Source organism: Mixophyes fleayi, chromosome 7 (genome assembly GCF_038048845.1).
Source record: "Mixophyes fleayi isolate aMixFle1 chromosome 7, aMixFle1.hap1, whole genome shotgun sequence".
NCBI lineage: Eukaryota > Metazoa > Chordata > Amphibia > Anura > Limnodynastidae > Mixophyes > Mixophyes fleayi.
In genome coordinates, this window is record NC_134408.1 from 611,073 (window position 1) to 628,598 (window position 17,526).

A 17,526-nucleotide genomic window follows, 5' to 3' on the forward strand; every position below is an offset into this window, starting at 1 on the left:
TACTATCAGTGCCCAGGATCTTGCTTCCTATTTCAAGGACAAAATTGATAAGATCAGACTTGAAATGATATCATCTCCCTTGACAAGCAATTGGCTCAATTCCTTTGTAGCACCCTCTGACACGCTCTCATTTGATCCCACAAATGAAGAGGAAGTTTCTACTCTCTTCTCATCTTCCTAGTCTACCTCCTGTCCTCTTGATCCCATTCCCTCACAAATTGGTATGTCCCTGTCTCCTGTGCTCATTCCCCCTCTATCTAAAATCTGTAATCTCTCTCTTTCTACTGGTATTTTTCCATCACTATTCAAGCATGCAGTGATTACTCCCATTTTAAAAAAACAAAATTCTGACCCTAACTCTCTCGCAAATTACCGCCCCATCTCTCAGCTCCCATGCCCCTCCAAGCTTCTTGAGAATTGCCTACACAACTCCTCACACACTTTCTTACAGCAAACAACCTTTTGGATCCTCTTCAGTCAGGCTTTCGCTCTTAACACCCCACAGAGACTGCGCTGACCAAGGTTGTCAATGATTTGATCACAGCAAAAAGTAATAACCATTACTCTCTTCTAATTCTCCTGGATCTCTCTGCTGCATTTGACACTGTTGACCACTCTCTCCTCATACAAACGCTACAATCCCTAGGTCTTGAAGGCACTGTCCTATCCTGGTTCTCATCCTACCTTTCTAATCGCTCTTTCAGTGTTAATTTCTCTGGATCCACCTCTGCTCCGCTTCCTTTATCAGTAGGAGTACCACAAGGCTCAGTACTAGGTCCTCTGCTATTCTCTATCTACACCACTTCTCTTGGAAAACTAATAAGCTCCTTTGGATTTCAGTATCATCTCTATACGGATGATACACAAATATATCTATCTTCTCCTGATCTTTCACCATCTGTGTTGTCTCGCGTTAGTGACTGTCTTTCTGCCATTTCATCTTGGATGTCTTCTCGCCAACTCAAACTCAATCTTTCAAAAACTGAGTTAATAATATTCCCACCCAAAAACAGAAGCTTCCTGCCTGACATTTCTATTTCTGTTGATAACATGACCATAAATCCCACTCTGCAAGCTCGTTGCCTAGGTGTAATCCTTGACTCACAACTGCAGTTTATTCCCCACATCAACTCTATATCTAAATCATGTTACATACACCTAAAGAACATTTCCAGAATAAGCACACAAGACACCGCAAAAACATGAATTCATGTACTCATCATCTCCCGCATCAACTATTACAATTTCCTCCTTACGGGTCTTCCCAAAGTCAGACTCGAACCCATACAATCTATTTTGCACGCAGCGGCTAGATTGATTTTCCTTGCAAACCGTTATTCCTCTGCTGAGCCACTCTGTTCCCAATTGTAAAGCCCTACGGAATTTGCTGGTGCTATATAAATAAATGTTGATGATGATGTTGATGATGATGATGATGATGATGATGTATGCTTTATGTCACCTGGCTTTGATTGCTCATTCAGCTGGTGTCACAGACGGCCAGAGTCGACCATTTCTTTATTGCCTAATCAACAAATCTTAAAAATGTTAAGTTCTTTTGGCTACAAAGGACCATATTTGGGGTGAATCCAACAACAATGTGTAATCCCTATATGGGAATATGATGCATCAAAGCAATACTTTCCATAATCATTGTTTGAGACGACCTCTGTATAAATTTATAACAACTGGAACTAGCCACACGAAATATGCATAAAAAATACAATTATTAGTAAAATTGATGCAACATCTCTGTTATGTTTCAGGAGATTGTTATAATAGATTTAGAAAACTCATTACTTTAACTATTCTTGGTCAAAGGGCAATAAACTGGCTGTAAAACATATTCGCATACTCTTGCTGTGATGTCACAGAGAAGGGGGGCTTGGGCAACAAAGAACAATAATTAAAGTGCTGAAATGATTTTAGAAATTGTCAGCGTTTTGGGATTCCATCTTCAACTGATGAATTATCCAGACCTTCTAGTCTTCCCTAGACGACAAAAGAATACTTCAGTGTGGTAATAACATTTCTGTGTTTTATTCTTATTTTATTTTAAGAAAATTGTTTTGCATTTATATTTCTGTATGTCACTTTGTTATCCCCATTTTTATTCAATAAGCATTTTAGCAACTTTTTGCCATATTAAATCCCATTTAATAACATTCTATCTTTATATTCTTAAATAATTCATGTGTGTGATAGCCTAGGTTTTTATAACGCTGCATCTATTTGCTTTGTTCAAAGAAAATTAGGTTGTGAATGCATTTTGGAGTAATCCAGAGAGTATCAGAAAACTTCCTAGGAGTGTCAGTTGTTGAACTAAATCTGAGTGGTGGCAGGAGGTGGGGGGATTTTAGTCATTTTTAAACAGACAGTTACGGCTAACAACTATTATCAGAACCATCGGCAGAGGTCTTCACCTATAGCAGCCGCCTTTCCCATAGAGCTGGATATGCTCACAGGTTTTAAACTCAATGTAGTGCAAGATTATGAGTAATGCCGCAGCATGGGAACAGGAGGTGATGACAGCAGGCAGCGTGGTCCATTTCAGGCAAAGGTCAGGGCCAGCAGCAAACGAGGGTAACTGAGTCACAAGCAAAAGGTCAAGGCTACAAGCAAACAATCAGAATCCAGGAATCAGCACAACAGGACAGGAGCAGGTCAGCAGCCATGAACTGAACCCTATAACCGGCAGGGAGGCTAAGTCCTCCCTGCCTTAAATATATAGAGCAGCCAATCACCAGCTAGGAGGCACAGCATAAGATAATTAGCCCCAGGAGGCTGAAAATGAACCTCCACCCTCACTACGCACGTGCCCGGCTAATCCCCCTGCTGGGACGTGGTGATATGACATCTCAGCATCCCGGACGTTGCCCTAGCAATGGCCGGGATGCTGAGATGTCAAGAAACCTGAAGTGACGGAAACCTGAAACAACGTCCCGGTCGTCAAGGAGACCGTGGAACGCAGGCAGCCGAGCAGAGTGAGTCGCGGCGGCTAGGGGAACCACCGCAGCTCGTAACATAGACCAGGTTAACACTTTCAGATCCACCTGAGACACACACTCAAATGGGTCTCCCAAATATGTTACTCTTCACCCTCTCTACTGTCACCAGGTCCTCTATGAGCTGTAATGTGCATCATGCTCATACATTTGAACTACAACAAATGTTTCTCATCTCATCACTACACTAAATTTTATCTCATCGGTTTTTTTTGTTCTATAATGTACACTGATCAACCACAACATTAAAACCATTGACAAGTGAAGGGAATAACACTGATTATCTGGTTACAATGGCACCTGAGAAGGGGTGGGATATTTTAGACAGCAAGTGAACAGCCAGTTTTTAAAGTTGATGTATTGTAAGCAGAAAAAGCGGGCAAGCGTAAGGATCTGAGTGACTCTGACAAGGACCAAATTGTGATGGTGAGAAGACTGGATCAGACCATCTCCAAAACGGAAGGTCTTGTGTGGTGTTCCTAGTATGCAGTGGTTAGTACCTACCAAAAGTGGTCCAAGGATGGACAACCGGTCACAGGGCCACGGGTGCCCAAGGCTCATTGATGCGCATGGGGAGCGAAGGTTAACCTGTCTGGTCCAATCCCATAGAAGAGCTACTGTAGCACAAATTGCTGAAAAAGTTAATGCTGGCTATTATAGAGAGGTGTCAGAACACACAGTGCATCGCAACTTGCTGTGTAGCTGCTGACCAGTCAGAGTGCCCATGGTGACTCTTGTCCAGTGGGCACATGACCATCAGAACTGAACCATGGAAGAAGGTGGCCTGGTCTGATGAGTTATATTTTCTTTTACATTATGTGGATGACTGGATGCGTGTGCATCATTTACCTGGGGAAGAGATGGCACCAGGATGCACTATGGGAAAAAGGCAAGCCAGCGGAGGCAGCGTAATGCTTTGGGCTGTGTTCTGATGGGAAACCTTGGGTCCTGCCATTCATGTGGATGTTACTTTGACACTCACAACCTACCTTAACATTGTTGTAGACCAAATACACCCCTGCATGACAAAGGTATTCCCTGATGGCAGTGGCCTCTTTCAGCAGGATAATGCGCTGCACAAATTGTTCAGGAATGTTTTAAAGAACATGACAAAGAGTACAAATTCCCAAGATCTCAATCTGATCGAGCATCTGTGGGATGTGCAGGAAAAACTAGGTACACTTGCACACAGTTTTTGTTGTTCCAAACATCTTGGAGAACTAGCCACAGATCTTCTGTGGATGTAGGCTTGCTCAAATCCTTCTGTCTTTTCATGTAATCACAGACAGACTCGATGATGTTGAGGGCTCTATGGGGGCCATATCATCATTTCCAAGACTCTTTGTTCTTCTTTATGCTGAAGATAGTTCTTAATGATATTGGCTGTATGTCATTCTCCTGTTGCAGAATAAAGTTGAAGACAATCAGATGCCTCCCTGATGGTATTGCATGATGGATAAGTACCTGCCTGTATTTCTCATCTATCACATATCGCCCCAATACAAGAGGCTCGATACACTCACCTGCCAAATGTGAGGATCCTGGCCAGTGCCGGGTGCAGCGTCCGTCCGATTGCAGCGACCATCTTGATTCCGGATCTGCGCATTTCCTGTCAGAAATGAACTCCTCTCTGCTTCCATTCGTCCAGCCTGTCATCACCTCACTATTTAAGGCACCTGAGCGAACACTCTGTTGCCTGTTCTTTGTTTTTCAGCCCTGACTGTGTGAAGACTTGGCTCCACCTTACCTGTTCCTGTATATCTGCATGACTGACTCAGCTGCTCATTCCTGCATAGCAACTCACAGTTACCATCCTTTCCAGCACTTCAGCTCAGCTGCACCAGTGTCTAATCTACAGTTCTCAGCTCACAGAGCTCTCTTACCTGCTTCCTGTAACTCTGCATGACTGACTCAGCTCTGCTCATTCCTGGATATCAACTCACAGTTACCATCCTTTCCAGCACCTCAGCTCAGCTGCTCATTCCTGGATATCATCTCACAGATTTACCATCCTTTCCAGCACCTCAGCTGCTCCAGTGTGTCTAATCTACAGTTCTCAGCTCACAGAGCTCTTACCTGCTTCCTGTAACTCTGCATAACCGACTCAGCTCTGCTCATTCATGGATATAAACTCCAGTTTCTCCGCCACCTCCAGTTGAGTCAATTGCCCAGCAGGCCTCTCCTGTGTCTCCCTCTACGCTTAGACTCCCCACACCTTTGACGGCGACCCTACAACCTGACGTGGATTTTTGAATCAATGTCTGATCCAGTTCGAGCTCCAACCTCATAATTTCACTTCATCATTTCACTGTTGACGGGACCAGTCTTGGCCTGGGCTTTACCCTTGTGGAGAGAAACAATTTACTTCTTAGTGACTGCTCTGCCTTCTTATCTTCATTTCTGAGGATTTTTGATGAGCCTGGACGTGTTGCCTCTGCGGCCACTAGCATTCTGAGACTCCGCAAAGGGACCCTTTCTGTGACTCAATATGTGATTGAGTTCCAAACACTCTCTTCAGAGCTCCAGTGGAACAATGAGGCTCTAGTGGCTGCTTTCTGGCAGGGACTTTCCAATCGGGTGAAAGATGTTATGGCCCCTCAAGAGTTACCTTTCAACCTGGATGTCCTCATATCCCTTTGTAACCAGGTAGATCTATGAATCTGGGAGAGATCAGCTGAGAAAGATCATTCCCGTTGCTCTACTTTTAGGCTGGATCCTCGTTTTCAACCTCCTACCGTTCCTGACAAGCCAATGCAACTAGGGAGAACTTGTTTGACTCCTAAGGAACGCGAGAGAAGACGAAGGAACAACCTTTGCATCTATTGCACAGAATCCGGGCATTATCTCTATTTATGTCCCAAGAAGTTGGGAAAAGCCAAACCCTAATCTGCTCTCAGGAGGTAAGGTTGGGGACATCTAAACCCTCCTCTATTTCTGGTTCTTGCTCCATTCCTGTTTCCATACAGTCTGTTTCTATCAAGTTTAACTCTTCAGCCTTATTAGACTCCAGAGCAGCTGGAAACTTCATTTCCCATTCCTTGGTCTCTCGGTGGTTTTTGCCTACAGTATCTTTGAAGATTCCTATTATCATAACTGATATCGATGGTTCTCGGCTCCCCAATGGGACCATTTATATACAAACGAAACCAGCTCCCTTCGAATTGGAGAACTGCACTCTGAACAGATCTCGTTCGTGGTACTGCCTCAAACTACCACACCCATGATCTTGGGGTTACCGTGGCTTCAACAACACTCTCCACATATGGCTTGGAATTCATCTCAAGTTTTGGCTTGGGGACCCTACTGCCACTCTCATTGTCTGGCTCAGGTCAAACTGCTCCATGTGTCTACAGTGTCAACACGCTCTCCTCCTCCAGCATTACCTCCTCGTTTTCTGACGTCTTTGACAAGGGACGCTCTGAGCTTCTCCCGCCTCATTGCCTCTGGGATTGTCCGATTGATCTCCTTCCAGACAAGACTCCCCCTATGGGACGTTTTTATCCTCTCTCCCTGCCAGAGACACAAGCCATATCCACCTACAACGTGACTTTATTCGGCCTACTATCTCCCCGTGGGGCAGGTTTCTTTTTTGTAAAAAAAAAAAAAAAAAAAAAAAAAAGACGGAACCCTAAGACCTTGTATAAACTACCACGGTTTGAATTACATCACTGTAAAGAATCACTATCCTATCCCCCTAATCACAGAACTGTTTGATAGGATTAAAGGTGCCAAGATTTTCACTAAATTGGACTTGCGAGGGGCTTACAACCTCATCAGGATCCGAGCAGGTGATGAATGAAGACCGCCTTTAACACTCTGGACGGTCATTACTAGTATCTTGTCATGCCTTTCAGACTATAGAAAACAGCGGAGGCAGTACAAAGTTATGTCAACAAAATCTTCAGAGATTTGCTCTACTCCTGCATAGTAGTATATCTCGATGACATCTTGATTTTTTTTTTAAAGATCTTGACTCCCACCGTCTACATGTCTCGCGGAGTCTGGATAGAACTTCGAAGAATCACCTCTTTTGCAAACTGGAGAAATGTTCTTTCGAGGCCCTGTCTATGTTATTCCTGGGTTACATTGTTTCTGGCACCGGGCTACAGATGGATCCTGAGAAGATTCGTGCCATCCTAGATTGGCCAATACTATCTGGCCTCAAGGCTATCCAGCGTTAGCTAGGTTTTGAAAATTATTATAGACAATTTATCCGAGGATATTCTACCATTATCGCTCCAATTACAGCTCTCATCTACAATGGAGCCAATACCAAGGTTTGGCCCTCACAGGCTATAGAAGCTTTTACCTTTCTCAAAGGGGCTTTCTCCTCAGCTCCCATCCATAGACAACCGGATGACTCTACATTTTTTCCTTGATGTTGACGCCTCTGCAGAGGGCATTGGAACTGTACGCTCCCAAAAACTCAACTCCAATAAATTCCTGCCTTGCGCTTTCTAGTCTCGCAAATTTCTTCTTGCAGAACGCAACTACACCATCGGGGACAAGGAGTTACTCGCCATGAAAATGACACTCTCTGAGTGGCGCTACCTTCTGGAAAGAGTTTGGTTTCCTGTTACCATCTTCACAGACCATAAGAATCTCTTATACTTGCAAACTGCCCAGTGCCTTAATCCTCGCCAAGCTCGCTGGTCACTATTCTTTTCTCGTTTTAATCTGCGTGTGACTTACAAACCCGGCTGTATGAATAAAAAGGCAGATGCTCTTTCAAGAATTTTCTCCACTCAGAATGCTAACCAAGTTCCGGAACATCCCATCTTGGATTCCAAGTTCCTCCTCCAGGCAAGACTTTTGTCCCTCTTCATCTCCGGAAGAAGCTTCTACACTGGTTGCATGTGTCCCGTTTCTCCGGTCCCAAGGGCTTCCTGAAATCATTGGAGATCATCTCACGAGACTATTGGTGGCCTACCCTTCGCTCCGATGTAAAAGAATTTGTGGCTGCCAGTACCATCTGAGCTCAACACAAATCCTCCCATCAACTTCCTACTGGTTCTCTTGTGTCTCTACCCATGCCAACTAGACCTTGGACACACATCAGCATGGATTTTGTAACAGACCTTCCACCCAGTCAAGGCTTCAATACTATCTGGGTTATTGTAGACCGCCTATCTAAGATAGTAAATTTCATCCCCTTAGTTGGATTGCCTTCTTCTTTAGTTCTGGCACAGCATTTTATGAAGGAAATCTTCTGGCTCCATGGATGCCCTCTAGAAATCGTAACGGATCACAGAGTCCAATTCGTCTCCAAGTTCTGGCGAGCACTATGCAAGGCCCTCAAGATTCAATTAAATCTCTCCTCAGCATATCACCCGTAATCTAATGGCCAGAGAGTGTAAATCAAGACCTTGAGACCTTTCTCAGAATTTTTTACTCTGCCAATCAAGATAACTGGTCCGAACTCCTACCCTGGGCTGAGTTCGCCCACAACAATCTGTTTCACGAATCTACATCTGCAACTCCGCTCATTGTCTATAGGTTACACCCCTCTCTACCCAAATTCTCAGCCCTCCCTCCCACCCAAGTTCCTGCTGTGGACATCCTTCAGCGTGATTTCTCCTCCATCTGGTCCCAAGTTGTTACTTCGCTCAGGAGAACGTCAGAGCGTTATAAACGCTTTGCGGATAAGAGACGATGGGCGGTTCCTGCAATCAAAGTGGGAGACAGGGTATGGCTCTCTACCCGGAACATCCGTCTCAAAGTACTGTCCATGAAATTTGCTCCACGTTCCATCAGTGCTTACAAAGTCCTACGGATGATTAACCCTGTCTGTTTCAAACTACAACTTCCTCCATCTCTCTGTATCTTCAATACAATTCATGCCTCTCTTCTAAAACCAATCATCAACAGATTCTCTTCTGTTTCTCCTTTGCCTCCTCCACCCAAGCTTCTATAAGAAGAGGAGTTCGAGATCACCCAGATTCTGGATGCCAAAAAATCTCGGAGCAAGATTAAATACCTATTGAATTCGAAAGGCTTTGGTCCCGAAGAATGGACATGGGTCGATGCTTCAGATATCCATGCCCTGGCTCTTTTAGGAAAATTCCACTCTAAATCTCTTCAGCAGAACTCTCCTAGGTGTCCAGCGGCCACCTTTAAAAGGGGGGCGGGGGGTACTATCACATATCGCCTCAAACAAGGGGCTTGATACTCTCACCTGCCAAATATGGGGATCCTTGCCAGCGCCGGGAGCAGCGTCCGTCCGATGGCGACCATCTCAATTCCGGATCTGCACATGCGCAGATCCGTCCTGTCAGATAGAACTCCTCCTCTCTGCTCCCTTTTGTCCAGCCTGTCATCACCTCACTATTTAAGGCACCTGGGCCAACACTCTGTTGCCTGTTATTTGGTTGTCAGCCCTGCCTGTGTGAAGACTTGGCTCCCGCTTACCTGCTTCCTGTATCTCTGCATGACTGACTCAGCTGCTCACTCCTGGATATCAGCTCACAGAGTTACCATCCTTTCCAGCACCTCAGCTCAGCTGCACCAGTGTCTAATCTACATTTCTCAGCTCACAGAGCTCTCCTACCGGTTCCTGTATTTCAACATGACTCAGTTCTGTTTATTCCTGGATATCAGCTCACAGAGATTACCATCCTTTCCAGCACCTCAGCTCAGCTGCTCATTCCTGGATATCAACTCACAGAGTTACCATCCTTTCCAGCATCTCAGCTCTGCTGCTCAATGTGTCTAATCTACAGTTCTCAGCTCACAGAGCTCTCCTACCGGTTCCTGTATTTCTACCTGTCTGTTTCAGCTCTGCTCATTCCTGGATATCAACTCACAGAGTTACCATGCTTTCCCGCACCTCAGCTCAGCTGCTCATTCCTGGATATCAACTCACAGATTTACCATCCTTTCCAGCACCTCAGCTCAGCTGCTCATTCCTGGATATCAACTCACAGATTTACCATCCTTTCCAGCACCTCAGCTCAGCTGCTCATTTCTGGATATCAACTCAGAGTTACCATCCTTTCCAGCATCTCAGCTCAGCTGTTCAGTGTGACTAATCTACAAGATCTCTGCTCACTATCTGTACTTCTGCATGACAAACCTAGGAACCATATTCCCTGCTCTGAATCGTGACATCATCATTGAGGACACCATTAATTCTGACCAAATCCCCAACTCCATTTGCTGAAATGCAGCCCCAAACTTGCAAGGAACCTCCACCATGCTTCACTGTTGCCTGCAGACTTTGATTTGATTTAGATTTCTCTTCTGTTCATTCACTTTGCATTTTGTTCATTGATAAAAATAAACCATTAACAATTCTATATTTGAAAGGATTCTTACTTTGCAGCATTTTTTCCACACCTGCCTAAAACTTTTCCACAATATTGTATATAAAATTAAAAGTACTTAGCCTGTCCCTGGTGGTCCAGCGGGGGCTGCAGAGGCAGTCCTGGATCCTTCATCCCCCAGCAGCCAGTTTCATTGGCTGCCAAAGGGACTTCTACAGCAGCCTCCTGGAATCAAATAGATCCAGAAGGTGCAGCGGAGTGGAGCTCAAGGAGCTTCAGCTAGCGACAGGCAGACTGCTGCCCTGGGACCTGGTCTCTCTCCCTCTGGTACTATTTTCGTCCAGAGGGGAGAGCCAGATCCCAGAGTTGGGTCCCTTGAGGTAGTTTTAGGCAGATTTAAAGGATAAATCTCCCTCCCCAGACAGACAAGCATCGGGGAGGAGAGTGGGCTGAGCCCCCCTCTCCCTGGCAGCTCGTGGACAGGGGGGAAATACACCCCCTGTCACTAGTTTCAATGTAACATGGTGTTAACCTCTCTGGGCTGATTCACGTGCAGGCTGCATAAGTCAGTCCAGATTGGTTAAAGGGGCAGGAGGCCACAGTACCTCCTGCCAAGCTAAGTCTCTAAACCTGTATAAAAAGAGCACTGGTTTGCACTGAAAAAAATCATTGTTGTTCCATCTGACCTTCTGATCACTAGTACATACACTAGTGTGAACTGTCATTATTAGGACACTTGAGCTAATAAACATCATTTGCTTCAAGAGCCTGCTTGACAACTACTTCCCTGCTGTAATTCCTGTGACATGCAGATTAGACCCAAATCTAATCCGTTCCCGGCTGTTCTGAGGTTTGGACCCAGCGTCTAGTACTACCGCTCTGCCTGCTACCCAACAGCTCTGGCCAGTGTGATAAGGCAGGGGGGATCCATCCACAGCAACGCAGATCTTCAGGAAGAGGTTAGGGGTACCAGCCCAGGTGCCCAGTGATGGGGTATACTAGCAGTGAGAGACACCTAGAAGGTCACATTTCTGGATGCCACTAAGGAGTCCAGTGCTGGCAGCAGCTTAAGCCCCTCCAACTACGGTTAGAGGGCGCATGTAGAAGAAAGAAAGAGGATGGTGGCAAGGCAAACCTACCGGTCCCCAGCAACACAACAGACACGGGGTCATAGGAGGTCCATCCTGTCACAGAGGGGGCAGGTGAGGGATGTATGAGGAAGGAGGGGACAGGTGAGGGATGTATGAGGGAGGAAGGGGTAGTGGACAGGTGAGGGATGTATGAGGGGGAAAGGGGAAGTGGACAGGTGAGGGATCTATGAGGGGGGAGGGGAAGTGGACAGGTGAGGGATGTATAAGGGGGGAGGGGAAGTGGACAGGTGAGGGATGTATAAGGGGGGAGGGGAAGTGGACAGGTGAGGGATGTATGAGGAGGGAGAGGCCAGGTGAGGGATGTATGAGGGAGGAAGTGGTAGTGGACAAGTGAGTGATATGTGAGGGGGGAGGGGCCAGATGAGGGATGCATGGGGGGGGGAAAGGGGAAGTGGACAGGTGAGGGATATATGAGGGGGAAAGGGGAAGTGGACAGGTGAGGGATCTATGAGGGGGGAGTGGAAGTGGACAGGTGAGGGATGTATGAGGAAGGAGGGGCCAGGTGAGGGATGTATGTGGGGGGAAAGGGGAAGTGGACAGGTGAGGGATATATGAGGGGGAAAGGGGAAGTGGACAGGTGAGGGATCTATGAGGGGGGAGGGGAAGTGGACAGGTGAGGGATGTATGAGGAGGGATGGGCCAGGCGAGGGATATATGAGGAGGGGAAAGGGGAAGTGGACAGGTGAGGGATCTATGAGGGGGGAGGGGAAGTGGACAGGTGAGGGATGTGTGAGGGGGAGGGGAAGTGGACAGGTGAGGGATGTATGAGGAGGGAAGGGGAAGTGAACAGGTGAGGGATCTATGAGGGGGGAGGGAAAGTGGATAGGTGAGGGATGTATGAGGAGGTAGGGGCCAGGTGAGGGATATATGAGGAGGGAAGGGGAAGTGGACAGGTGAGGGATGTATTGAGGGGGAAAGGGGAAGTGGACAGGTGAGGGATCTATGAGGGGGAAGGGGAAGTGGACAGGTGAGGGATCTATGAGGGATGTATGAGAGGAAAGGGGAAGTGGACAGGTGAGAGATGAGGGATATATGAGGGGGGGAAGTGGACAGGTAAAGGATGTATGAGGGATATATGAGGGGGAAAGGGGAAGTGGACAGGTGAGGCATCTATGAGGGGGGAGGGGAAGTGGACAGGTGAGGGATATAGGAGGGAAGGGGAAGTGGACAGGTGAGGGATATATGAGGAGGGAAGGGGAAGTGGACAGGTGAGGGATATATGAGGAGGGAAGGGGAAGTGGACAGGTGAGGGATCTATGAGGGGGGTGGGGAAGTGGACAGGTGAGGGATCTATGAGGGGGAGGGGAAGTGGACAGGTGAGGGATGTATGAGGGATATATGAGGGGGGGAAGTGGACAGGTGAGAGATGTATGAGGAAGAAGGGCCAGGTGAGGGACGTATGAGGGATATATGAGGGGGGGAAGTGGACAGGTGAGGGATATATGAGGAAGGAGGGACCAGGTGAGGGATGTATGAGGAAGGAGGGACCAGGTAAAGGATGTATGAGTAGGGAAGGGCCAGGTGAGGGACGTACGAGGGATATATGAGAGGGGGAAGTCGACAGGTAAAGAATGTATGAGGAAGGAAAGGCCAGGTGAGGGATGTATGAGGAGGGAAGGGCCAGGTGAGGGATGTACGAGGGATATATGAGGGGGGGAAGTGGACAGGTGAGGGATGTATGAGGAAGGAGGGACCAGGTGAGGGATATATGAGTGAGGGAAGTGGACAGGTAAAGGATGTATGAGGAAGGAAAGGCCAGGTGAGGGATGTACGAGGGATATATGAGGGGGGGGAAGTGGACAGGTGAGGGATGTATGAGTAGGGAAGGGCCAGGTGAGGGACGTACGAGGGATATATGAGGGGGGGAAGTGGACAGGTAAAGGATGTATGAGGAAGGAAAGGCCAGGTGAGGGATGTACGAGGGATATATGAGGGGGGGAAGTGGACAGGTTAAGGATGTATGAGGAAGGAAAGGCCAGGTGAGGGATGTATGAGTAGGGAAGGGCCAGGTGAGGGATGTACGAGGGATATATGAGGGGGGGAAGTGGACAGGTTAAGGATGTATGAGGAAGGAAAGGCCAGGTGAGGGATGTATGAGGAGGGAAGGGCCAGGTGAGGGATGTACGAGGGATATATGAGGGGGGGAAGTGGACAGGTGAGGGATATATGAGGAAGGAGGGACCAGGTGAGGGACGTACGAGGGATATATGAGGGGGGGAAGTGGACAAGTAAAGGATGTATGAGGAAGGAAAGGCCAGGTGAGGGATGTATGAGGAGGAAAGGGCCAGGTGAGGGATGTACGAGGGATATATGAGGGGGGGAAGTGGACAGGTGAGGGATGTATGAGAAAGGAGGGACCAGGTGAGGGATATATGAGGGGGGGAAGTGGACAGGTAAAGGATGTATGAGGAAGGAAAGGCCAGGTGAGGGATGTACGAGGGATATATGAGGGGGGGAAGTGGACAGGTAAAGGATGTATGAGGAAGGAAAGGCCAGGTGAGGGATGTACGAGGGATATATGAGGGGGGGGAAGTGGACAGGTGAGGGATGTATGAGTAGGGAAGGGCCAGGTGAGGGATGTACGAGGGATATATGAGGGGGGGAAGTGGACAGGTGAGGGATGTATGAGGAAGGAGGGACCAGGTGAGGGATGTACGAGGGATATATGAGGGGGGGAAGTGGACAGGTAAAGGATGTATGAGGAGGGAGGGGCCAGGTGAGGGACGTATGAGGGATATATGAGGGGGGGAAGTGGACAGGTAAAGGATGTATGAGGAAGGAAAGGCCAGGTGAGGGATGTACGAGGGATATATGAGGGGGGGAAGTGGACAGGTGAGGGATGTATGAGTAGGGAAGGGCCAGGTGAGGGATATATGAGGGGGGGAAGTGGACAGGTGAGGGATGTATGAGTAGGGAAGGGCCAGGTGAGGGACGTACGAGGGATATATGAGGGGGGGGAAGTGCACAGGTGAGGGATGTATGAGTAGGGAAGGGCCAGGTGAGGGACGTACGAGGGATATATGAGGGGGGGAAGTGGACAGGTAAAGGATGTATGAGGAAGGAAAGGCCAGGTGAGGGATGTATGAGTAGGGAAAGGCCAGGTGAGGGATGTATGAGGAGGGAAGGGCCAGGTGAGGGATGTATGAGTAGGGAAAGGCCAGGTGAGGGATGTATGAGGAGGGAAGGGCCAGGTGAGGGATGTATGAGTAGGGAAAGGCCAGGTGAGGGATGTATGAGGGGGGGAAGTGGACAGGTGAGGGATGTATGAGGAGGGAAGGACCAGGTGAGGGACGTATGAGGGGGAAGGGGCCAGGTGAGGGATGTACGAGGAAGGAGGGAGCAGGTGAGGGATGTATGAGGAGGGAAGGCCCAGGTGAGGGATCTACGAGGGATATATGAGGGGGGGAAGTGGACAGGTGAGGGATGTATGAGGGATATATGAGGAGGGAAGGGCCAGGTGAGGGATGTACGAGGGATATATGAGGGGGGAAGTGGACCAGGTAAAGGATGTATGAGGAGGGAAGGACCAGGTGAGGGACATATGAGGGATATATGAGGGGGGAAGTGGACCAGGTGAGGGATGTATGAGGAGGGAGGGACCAGGTGAGGGACGTACGAGGGATATATGAGGGGGGGGGGAAGTGGACCAGGTAAAGGATGTATGAGTAGGGAAGGACCAGGTGAGGGATGTACGAGGGATATATGAGGGGGGGAAGTGGACCAGGTAAAGGATGTATGAGTAGGGAAGGGCCAGGTGAGGGATGTACGAGGGATATATGAGGGGGGGAAGTGGACCAGGTAAAGGATGTATGAGTAGGGAAGGGCCAGGTGAGGGATGTACGAGGGATATATGAGGGGGGAAGTGGACCAGGTAAAGGATGTATGAGGAGGGAGGGGCCAGGTGAGGGACATATGAGGGATATATGAGGGGGGGAAGTGGACAGGTAAAGGATGTATGAGTAGGGAAGGACCAGGTGAGGGACATATGAGGGATATATGAGGGGGGGAAGTGGACAGGTGAGGGACATATGAGGGATATATGAGGGGGGAAGTGGACCAGGTGAGGGATGTACGAGGAGGAGGGACCAGGTGAGGGATAAATGTCCTTATTTATCCCTCATACATCCTTCACCTGGGGGGACATGTATGAGAGAGGAGGGGATAGGTGAAGGATATTTGAGAGATATATAAGGGGGGGGGGGGGACAGGTGAGGGGGATGCAGGAATAAATGTGGACGGTAACAAGTCGCAGGACCAGGGCACACGGGCACACGGGCACACGGGCACACGGGCACACACACACAATATCAGCGTTCGTCACACAGGTCGGAACTACATTTCCCAGCACGCTCCAGGCCCCGTGACGTCACCAGTCCCCGCCCTTTATGAAAAGCTCGGTGTCCCCGCCCACGACGCCATTTTGCGCAGTGAACGCCGGCTGCGTCCCGCTCATTCGTAGCAACTGTTCCCGCCCCCTCCGCCCTCCGATACCGGGGTACACAGCCCCCCGAGTGCCACCCCCCACCCGCAGCCTACAGCCCCCACCCCCCTCACCTACCCCCGCAGCGGATGGCGCCGGATTGTGCCCGATAACCGGGAGCGGAGGAGGCAGGTGAGCCCCGGACAAGATGGCGGCCGGAGCCGGCTCTGCCTGGCTGTGTGTGTGTATGGTGTATATATACTGTGTGTGTATGCTGTATATATACTGTGTGTGTGTATGGTGTATATATACTGTGTGTGTGTATGGTGTATATATACTGTGTGTGTGTATGGTGTATATATACTGTGTGTGTGTATGGTGTATATATACAGTGTGTGTGTATGGTGTATATATACTGTGTGTGTGTATGGTGTATATATACAGTGTGTGTGTATGGTGTATATGTACTGTGTGTGTGTATGGTGTATATATACAGTGTGTGTGTATGGTGTGTATATATACTGTGTGTGTGTATGGTGTATATATACTGTGTGTGTGTGTGTGTATGGTGTGTATATATACTGTGTGTGTGTATGGTGTATATATACTGTGTGTGTGTATGGTGTATATATTACTGTGTGTGTATGATGTATATATACTGTGTGTGTGTATGGTGTATATATACTGTGTGTGTGTATGGTGTATATATACTGTGTGTGTATGATGTATATATACTGTGTGTGTGTATGGTGTATATATACTGTGTGTGTGTATGGTGTATATATACTGTGTGTGATATGGTGTATATATACTGTGTGTGTGTATGGTGTATATATACTGTGTGTGTATGATGTATATATACTGTGTGTGTATGATGTATATATACTGTGTGTGTGTATGGTGTATATATACAGTGTGTGTGTATGGTGTATATATACAGTGTGTGTGTATGGTGTATATATACTGTGTGTGTATGGTGTATATATACTGTGTGTGTGTATGGTGTATATATACAGTGTGTGTGTATGGTGTATATATACTGTGTGTGTTATGGTGTATATATACTGTGTGTATGGTGTATATATACTGTGTGTATGGTGTATATATACTGTGTGTGTATGTATATATACTGGTTGTGTGTGTATGCTGTATATATACTGTGTGTGTATGGTGTATATATACTGTGTGTGTGTATGCTGTTATATATACTGTGTGTGTATGGTGTATATATACTGTGTGTGTATGGTGTATATATACTGTGTGTGTGTATGGTGTATATATACTGTGTGTGTGTATGGTGTATATATACTGTGTGTGTGTATGGTGTTATATATACTGTGTGTGTGTATGGTGTATATATACTGTGTGTGTGTATGGTGTATATATACTGTGTGTGTGTATGGTGTATATATACTGTGTGTGTGTATGGTGTATATATACTGTGTGTGTATGGTGTATATATACTGTGTGTGTGTATGGTGTATATATACTGTGTGTGTATGGTGTATATATACTGTGTGTGTGTATGGTGTATATATACTGTGTGTGTGTATGGTGTATATATACTGTGTGTGTGTATGGTGTATATATACTGTGTGTGTATGGTGTATATATACTGTGTGTGTGTATGGTGTATATATACTGTGTGTGTATGGTGTATATATACTGTGTGTGTATGGTGTATATAT